We start from the raw sequence: 9,202 nt of genomic DNA, 5'->3' as shown, positions 1-9,202 counted from the left end.
GCAACAATGAATGAATGGAATTCCAAAATCTCTGTAGATGTTCATTGAAATGAAAAATAAACAAACTAAATTAAAAAAATAAAGAAAGAAACAGAGAATCTACACATTGCTACAAGATAGGATCTTCAACTCCATTTTCACAGGATAGAAAGTGATCTCATAAAGATTAAGTGAACTTATCCAAGGTCACAGAGCTGGTGAAAGAATTACTGTACTCAAACCCAAGTCTAGCTTTCCCTAAAACCCTTCATACTCAACAGACCATTGCTAAAAATGACAATTATAGCATCTTTTAAAAAAAATAGATCAGCCCATAATGTTTATCTGAGTAATAAATCTGTGTGTGTTGCTATATTATACACAGGTATTTTAGCTTCTTGGATTAGGCAAGCTAGTCAGAGCTAGACCATGCACCTACCTTCAGGTTGGCCGATGCATATGTTGACGATGAAGTGTCTCAGTCTCAGGAAGGATATTGTTGACTCACTTGAGAGAGTGAAATTCACTTTTTAAAAATTTCAACAGGAGATAGAAGGAAAAAGATCAATTTTTGTTTGATTTCTTATGGGGGTGATACTTTAAAAATGTTCTGAAAGAAGACACCAAAGGTTTGAACAAATAGAATCAATGGGTAAGTCTGGGTGAAAAAAAGAAAATATTTAAATGGTGGAAGATGAGCTAGTCAGTTGCTGGTGATTTGAACGATAGAGGCAGAGACTGAGAATTCTGAATTATCAAGGTTGCATTGTTATTGTTTTTAGATGTTGTCAAGTTGAGTACAACTCATAGCAACCCTATGGACAACATACCTGAACCCTGTCCTGTCCTGTGCCATCCTTCCAATTCTGACACACTTGAGCCCATTCCTACAGTCACTGTGTCAATCCACCTGGTTGAGGGTCTTTCTCATTTTTTGTCATCCATCTACATTTCTCTCCTAACAACATGCCTAAAATATGTGAGATGAAGCTTCATAATGTTTGCCTCCAAGAAACACTCTGGCTGCACCTTCTTCAAGAAATATCTGTCCATTCTGTTGGCATTCCATAGAATCTTCAGCACACTTTTCCAACACCACAGTTCAAAAGTGCTAGATATAAAAAAGAGCATGAGGGCGTGAGGCAGAGAAAGAAACGAACAGGCCTTTATTGCTCAGTCTGAGAGGGATGCCTAGTGAACCTGCCCCATAGCACGTGGACAGGATCAAAATGGCCTGCGGGCAGTCAGGCAGTCGGGGTGGGGGTGGGGGGTGGTCCTTCTTATAGGGATCCTGGGGAGCACTAAGACGGTATTTCTCAGAATTTGGCCTGTTAATTAAGTTAGGTTTTAGCTATTTTGATCAGGCTCAGACTCTTATCAAGATCCATTTTCTGGTCTGGTCTTTGATATGACCAGCTTAGATGTTATCAAGTTTCTCAGGAAGTGATAAAGCTTGGGGGAGGGGGACAACTGCCATATTCTTCCTTCATTAGGCATCATTTCTTCTTCTGTCATCCTTAGTCATTGTCTAGCTCTCAGATGCATAGCAAGAAACTATAAAGTTCATGATCTGAATCAGGTGCACCTTAGTCCTCAAAGTGACATCATTAATCCTCAATAATTTTAAGAGGTCCCTAACTACAAATTTGTCCAATGCAATATGTCTCCTATCTCCAAACTGCTGGTCCCAAGTATTTTGATTGTGGATCCAAGTAAGATAAAGCCGTTGACAATCTCAGTCCTTTCTTTCTCCATCATAATGTTGCCTATCAGTCAGTAAAGGGCATCAGAGTAAAGATAGCCCAGGAAGGAACTAAGTCTGCATCTGTGCAAACTACACACAGTGTGTTTGGGGTCAGCATTACTGCTCTTCCTTACCAGGAATCCAGGGATTCTGTGGCATTCCTGTCTCTTACCTTGTATAGATACACTTGTTCTAATGTTCTTGAAGTCATTGAATGGACAAAATAGGTAAACTAACACCCACACATCTTTCCTATACCATCCTCTTCTTAGTTTTCAGCAACTACAACATTGTTTCCTACCCCAATTTTAGCTACTCCGATAAAATGAGCCAACACCTGAGGTCTCACAAGCACCCAAGAGAATACGTCTGGTCATAATCACTGAGGTAGAGACTCTCGCATTTTCACACAACCCATAGAGACAGCATGAAATACTGTTAAAATATTGGTGGTTTTTTTTGTTGTTTTTTTTTTTTGTTTTTTTTTACTGTTAAAATATTGAACAAAGGGAACAAATAGTGGTGTTTTCCCACTATGTTTTATACTTCTTTCTGGGGTTGTGTTCCTTTCAGGTTGCTGAAGTTGTAGGCTTCTAAGTTACATGTTTCACTGAGGCTCTGTGAGTTTTGCCCAAATGTGTCAGTATTCTTGAAAGATTACTTGCCCCTAAAGTTTCTTGCTACCCTTACATGGCTCAAATAAAAAGATAATTTTCTGTTTTGGAATAGGTTGAATGCACAGAGATGTGCAAGCATTGAAAACTTCATTTGTGGCCAAATAAAAAAAGAGAGGTAGGGGCTTTCTTAAAGAAAATGATCATCCTGTTTCTAACAGCTTTGGGATCGGCCTCGGTAAGAGGTGAAGAATGCTTCTCTGCACAGACTTGATTCCAAAAAGTTCTGCCAACAGAGCACTAAGACCCAGAGGACCAGACAAGGCATTCAAACTTTCTTTGAACATCAAAGAACTGACAACCTTCTGGGTGACCTTGAAGAAGAAAAAGAGAAACAGACAAGCCCAGAGCCCCATGTTGATGGTATAAAGATCAAACGGGCCCAATGGAACATAAAGCTTCCCTTTATCTCTTGACTCCAAAAGTCTTCAGACTTCCTGCCATGCCCTAAAGCTGGGGAATTAGAGGGGAATTGAGGTGTCTTTCTTCATTTGGGGAGACTGAGAACAATGCAGAAATTATAGCTCATCCTTAGAAAAGCTTTCTAGGGGATTTTCTTTTTCTTGCTCTCAACACAAACTCTTCTTGTTAAAGGTCTCATTTTCATGCCCCACCTCTTCCATCCTCACCATCACATGCCCCTTTCTCCCTTCTCCATCCCAATGGCCCTGCCTGTCTGTCACTTTCATTCTCTTGACACTCAGCACCAGCACAGTGTACAATCTAAGATGGTAGTAAGGGAGTAAGTGACCAATGGTTATCTTGTTGGAAGGACATGGTTTATAAACACAATCACTCTGCTTTCAGAGTCTCATACTTTCCTTTACCTTACATGTAATATATTTCTATATAATTATATTTAGGTATACTTACCATGTGTCTATAGAGAGCTCTGGTGGCCTAGTGGTAAGGAGTTGTATTAACAACCCAAAGGCAGGCAGTTTGACTCCACCAGGTGCTACATGGGACAAAGATGGACAATCTCCTCCTGTGAAAGTTACAGTCTCTGAAAATATACTGGAGGGCAGAGTCAGCTATGATTTGATCCCAACTTGGCAGTAATGAATTTTGAGGCACTCTGCAGAAGAATATTGTGAAAAGATTTTTATAAAGATTTCCAGCCTAGGAAACCCTCATGGTCAGTTCTACACTGTCCTACAAAGTTGCTAGATAGCAATGAGTTTGAGTTTTGGCACACCACTCGTTTACTGGCGGGAACTCCGATGGCTTAGTGGTAAGGAGTTGCACTGTCAACACAAAGGCATCTGGTTCGAATCCATCAACTTCTCCAGAGAAGAAAGATGGGCAATTTACTTTCATGTGATTTACAGCCTCTGAAAACCCACTGGAGGGTCTGTAATGAGTCAGTTCTAACTTGATGGTATATAATAACAATCGAATACTGGAGTTTGTAGGGAGAAAAAAAAATTTAGAGTATAGCTTCATCTATACTCTGGAACTTAGGTGACATCAGAGCTCAAGAACTCAATTACATAAATGTGTGAAGATGCTCAAATTATTACAGAGGTGGTGCAAATTTAAAATACAAATTTCTAAAGGCCCACCCACCACAGCTGCTGAATCTTGAGCTAGTGTCCCAGGTGATAACCAGTTCACACCTGGAGAGACATCATGATAGATAAAGACTGAAGTTGTCAATGATTTCATCTTACATGGATTTACAATCAACATCCTTGGTACCAGCAGTCAGGGAATCAGGAGACATATTGCACTGGGAAAGTCTGTAGTCCAAGACCTTTCAAAATTATTGAGAAACAATGATGTCAGTTTGAGGACTAAAGGGGGTCTGGTTCAAGCCATTGTCTTTTCCATCACTGCTATGCATCTGAGAGCTGGACAATGAATAAGAAGAATGCATCCAGAGTGCTCCTTGAAGGCAAAGATAATTAAGATTTATCTCACATACTTTGGGCATATTACTCGGAGAGGCATGTTGCTTGGAGAGGAACATCATACTTGGAAAGGTGAAGGGTTGGTAAGAGAGAAAAAAATCCTCAATCAGATGGAGTGACACAGTGACTTCTGCAATGGGCTCTAGTGTGTCAGGAAGCGTGAGTATGGCATAGGATAGGACAGGGTTCAGATCCATTGTTCACAGGGTTTCTATGAGTCATACTTGACTCAATGACACCTAACAACAACACCTGGAGAAACATTGCATTATTGAGGGGAAACAACACCTATCTTTTCAATTGCCTTTTTAAACATTTTTTACTTTTCAATTACCTTTTAAACTATGCCTAAACATCTTTCCAGCTTCCTCCCTCCCTCCACCATATATACAACTGGTGACTCATGGACAACCGCATGGATGTCCATGGAAAGAAATTTCTGACAAACTAGTAGAAGAGTTAACTGCAGTTCATTTTCACAAAAGTTAAGCAACACCCTGAAGAACCAAACCTCCTCCACACCCCTGCCTTAGCTCTCCTGAAGAAGAGGAATCAGGCACTATGAGCTTTGCGGTTAGAAGGGAGGGCACTGTAAGAATGCACTCTAGCGGTTGGATTCTTCCCAGCATGGCCTCCTTGACCTAGGTCCTATGACACCAAGGAGTGACAAAGGAACAACTGGAAAGGTCATTTAATGAAAGATCTGTAATCACTAGAGAAGAAACACTATTTCAGGATACTTAACACTAAAGGGTAGAGTTATCCTTCTCATTCTCTCCACCCTCCCAGTCATAACTCAACGATCTGTGGTGGCAAAAGTAGGTCAGGGAAAGTAAAGAATATCGGTGAGGACTTGTGAATATCTGTTAGGACTTGTGAAACAACCGTGAGAACTCCCAGAAACACATGGAAAGCTACTGTGTCACAGATAAAGCCACAGACATTATATTATTAAGCTTCACTCACTCATTGTCATCAAATCAGTTTCAACTCATAATGACATTACATTGGGTTTCTAAGGCTGTAAATTAAATGGAGAGGAGAATGTTCCTCTTTCTCACATGGAGCCACTAACGGATTTGAGCTGCTTTAGACACACAACCTTTGGATTAGCTGCAAAGCTTGTTACAGAATAACTCACCACCAGAACTCCTCTGTTAACGCTTGGTATCCCCATGCAAAATTTATTTATGCTACACTGGCTGACTCTAATTAGACTTCTCTTATTAGACTCATTTACCTGTTAGCTTTATTTATCTGGTGTCTTCCCAGAAAGAGGACAAATTGCTAATTCTCCTTTACCAAGCAGGTGGTGGATTTTCCCTCTCAAACTAAGCTCGTATGTTACTAAAATCTTCCAATCAGTCTGTGTAATTCTTGATTTTGTACTGAGTGTTATCTGTGTAGGAGTATAAAAACTGCTTTCCATCCTCAGTGGTAATTTTCTGGCCCACGGCCTCTAGAGCTGCACAGAGCTACATCTTACCCATGCTCCATGGGTTTTCTGTCTTAATAAGCTATCTTACAGTTTATCTCCGGGTCAGCTTTTCTGTCTGTCTGTGAACACAAATTTTGAGAGGCTTTGTTTCTGGACAACAAGACCCAACAGTCCAAATAAGTAAAATTCTAAAATAGCTGTCAAATTCATCTTTCTCATATTAGAGTGTCCTTTTTATTATTATTCATTGTCAAGATTAGTCTTCCCATCTCCCATTTCTGTACTTTCTAGTCTGCTCTTTTTATGGCAGCCATTGTTATTTTTCTAAATGGCAATTCAGGTTCATTTATTCCTTAAAATTATTCACTAGCTCCTGTAAAGGGTATAAGTACAAACTCTTAGAGATGTTTTAGAACTTGGTTCAAGCTTGTAGGCTTGTTTTTATTTTAATTTATTATTAATTTCAATGAGACTTTGGATTTCCATTCATTCATTGTTGCATTTTTCTCCCTTCCCAACCCTCCCCCCACAGTACACTCCCCTCTTGGAAAAGTAAAAGAAAAATTCTTTCATTGTTTTACAATCCCTCCCCCCAGGTCCACTCCACTATGGAGCCTTCACTCTGGACTCCCGTCATGACAAAAATACCTAATCACATATCCCTTTTAAACAGTTTTCTCCCTCATCTGTTTTAAGGCAGTATAAATTATTTAACCCATCTTTTTCAGTCTCCCCCCAACCCCGATGTCAGTCCTGTTTTACAACAGGGGCGCCATGCAGTATTTGCCCTTTTGTGACTGAGATACTTCACTCAGCATAATGTCCTCCAGGGTCACCCATTTTGAATAATATTGCATAGTTGCTTGTTTTTCAATGCAGCATAGTATTCCATTGTGTGAATATACCACAGCTTCTCTATCCATTCATTTGTTGATGGACACTTAGGTTGTTTCTAACTCTTTGCTATTGCAAACAAAGCCGTGATAAACATGGGTGTGCATATATCTGCTTGGATGTCAGTTATGGTCTCTTTGGGGTATATTCCCAGTAGTAGAATTGCTGGGTCAAATGGTATCTCTATTTGCAATCTTTTGAGAAAGCGCCATACCGCCTTCCATAGTGGTTGCACCATTTTACACTTCCACGAACAGTGAATAAGGGTTCCATTTTTTTCACAACCTCGCCAGTATTTGTTGCTTGCTGTTCTGTTAAATTTTGCTACTGTTACTGAGGTGAGATGATATCTCATAGTTGTTTTGATTTGCATCTCACTTAGAGCTAGGGATTTTTGAACATTTCTTCATGTGCTTGTTAGCCATCTAAATGTCTTCTTTGGTGAAGTGTCTGTTCATATCCTGTGCCCATTTTTCAATTGGATTATTTACTTTTTCTTGTTGTGGTGAAGCTTGTAGGCTTTTAAGAAACTCCTCGGGGAGCTCTGGTGGCCTAGTGGCAGGAAGCTGCAACTACAACCCCAGAGGTGCACGGTTCGAATCCACCAGATGCTCTGCTGGGGAAGGAGGGGCAATCTCCTCCTGTACCAGTCAGATCTGATTTGACGGTACATGCACACAAAAATAATAAAATTTTTTTTAAAAATTGAAATAAAAAAAATAATAATTCTCAATGAAGAAAAAAAAGAAAAAAAGAAACTCCTGGACTCCCTTGGGTAAAATGATAATTTATTAGTTACCTTCTGTGTTATTTGGTATCTCATTTGATTAAAGACATTTTCTAGTATGTCCCTGTTTACAAGATTACCTGGTTCTTCTTCGAAACTGGACTCACCTTGAAGACATTATTTTATTCATCTGCATTATTGTTGTAATTATTTGCCAGTAACTAGTGTCTAGCATAGCACAGTATGTTGACACACTATGAATTTAATTACATTTAATTTATTTATTTATTCATACTTTCAGGATAACCATACTCAGAATTTTCTCCTTTGTCCCTCAACATATTCTTTGTATTCCTTTTTTTTTTTTTTTTAAGGTAACACTGTGGTGGTGGTTGTTATATGTGGTTGGGTCATCTGTGACTCATAGCAATCCTATGTACAAACAACACCCCTAAACCCTGCTCTACCTGGTGTCAATCATATTGCCTATGGCACACCCGAACCCATTGTCATTGTTTGTGGTTGTGATTGTTGTTATGTGCCATCGAGTCGCTTGCAACTCATAGTGACCCTATGTACAACAGCCCTAAACGGTGCTCTAGCCTGTGCCAAACTCACTGTCTCTGACACACCTACTCCCATTACCCCAATCACTAAATCAATCTATCTCTTCGAGGGTCTTCCACTCTGCACCTTCCCTCCACACTCTCAAGCATGACGTCCCTCTCCAAGGACTGGTCCCTCCTTGCAACATGCCTGACGTCCCTCTCCAAGAACTGGTCCCTCCTTGCAACATGCCCAAAGTATGTCAGATAAAGCTTCAGAATTCTTGCCTTCAAGGAGGAGACTTGCTTCACCCTCTCCAGGATCAACCTGTTTATTGTCCTAGTAGTCCAAAGTATGTTCAACACTCTTCTCCAGCACCACAGCTCAAAGGTATCAATTCTCTTTCTATCATTCCTATTCACTGTCCAGCTCTCTGATGTATAGCATGCAATTGGGAAGACTATGGCCTGGATCAGGCGCACCTAAGTCTCCAGCCTGACGTCGTTGCTCTTAAGTACTCTTGAGAGGTCCCTCACAGCTGACTTTCCCAAATGCAATTCATCTCCTGATTTCCTGGTTGCTGTTACCAAGAGTACTGATTGTGGAGCCAAGCAAACTAAAGCTGTGAACAATCTCAATCTCTTCATCCATACTTATGGTGCCAATTGGCCCAGTGGTGAGAATCTTTGTTTTCCTGATGTTGAGCTTCAATCCATATTGAAGGCTGCATTCCTTGACCTTCTGCAGCAAGCGCTTCAGGTCCTCCTCAGTTTCAGCAAGCAGAGTTGTGTCATCTGCATAAAGCAGGTTGTTGATGAATCTTCCACCAATCCTGATACCACATTCCTCCTTGTACAGCCCAATGTCCCGGATGATCTGTTCTGCATACAGATTGAAAAGGTATGGAGGCAGAATACATCCCTGGTGGACACCCTTCCAGATTTTGAAACATGCAGTGTCTCCTTCCTCTGTTCTGATAACTACCTCTTGGTTCAGGTATAGGTTTCACATAAGCACAATCAAATGTTCTGGGATTCCCATTCTTCTCAGTCACAGTTTGTTGTGATCCACACAGTCAAATACCTTTGCATAGTCCATGAAACACAGATAGACATTCTTGTGGTATTCTCTGCTTTTTGTCAAGATCCATCTAACATTAGTGATAATATCCCTAGTACCATGGCCTCTTCTAAATCCAGCCTGCACATCTGGCAGTTCTCTGTTGAAGTGTTGCTGCAGTCATTTTTGGATAATTTTTATCAAAATCTTGCTTGCATGTGATATTAA

Source organism: Elephantulus edwardii, unplaced genomic scaffold (genome assembly GCF_000299155.1).
Source record: "Elephantulus edwardii isolate Elephantulus edwardi_28Jun2011 unplaced genomic scaffold, EleEdw1.0 scaffold00195, whole genome shotgun sequence".
NCBI classification, from domain to species: Eukaryota; Metazoa; Chordata; class Mammalia; order Macroscelidea; family Macroscelididae; genus Elephantulus; species Elephantulus edwardii.
This window is presented reverse-complemented; position numbering follows the sequence as displayed.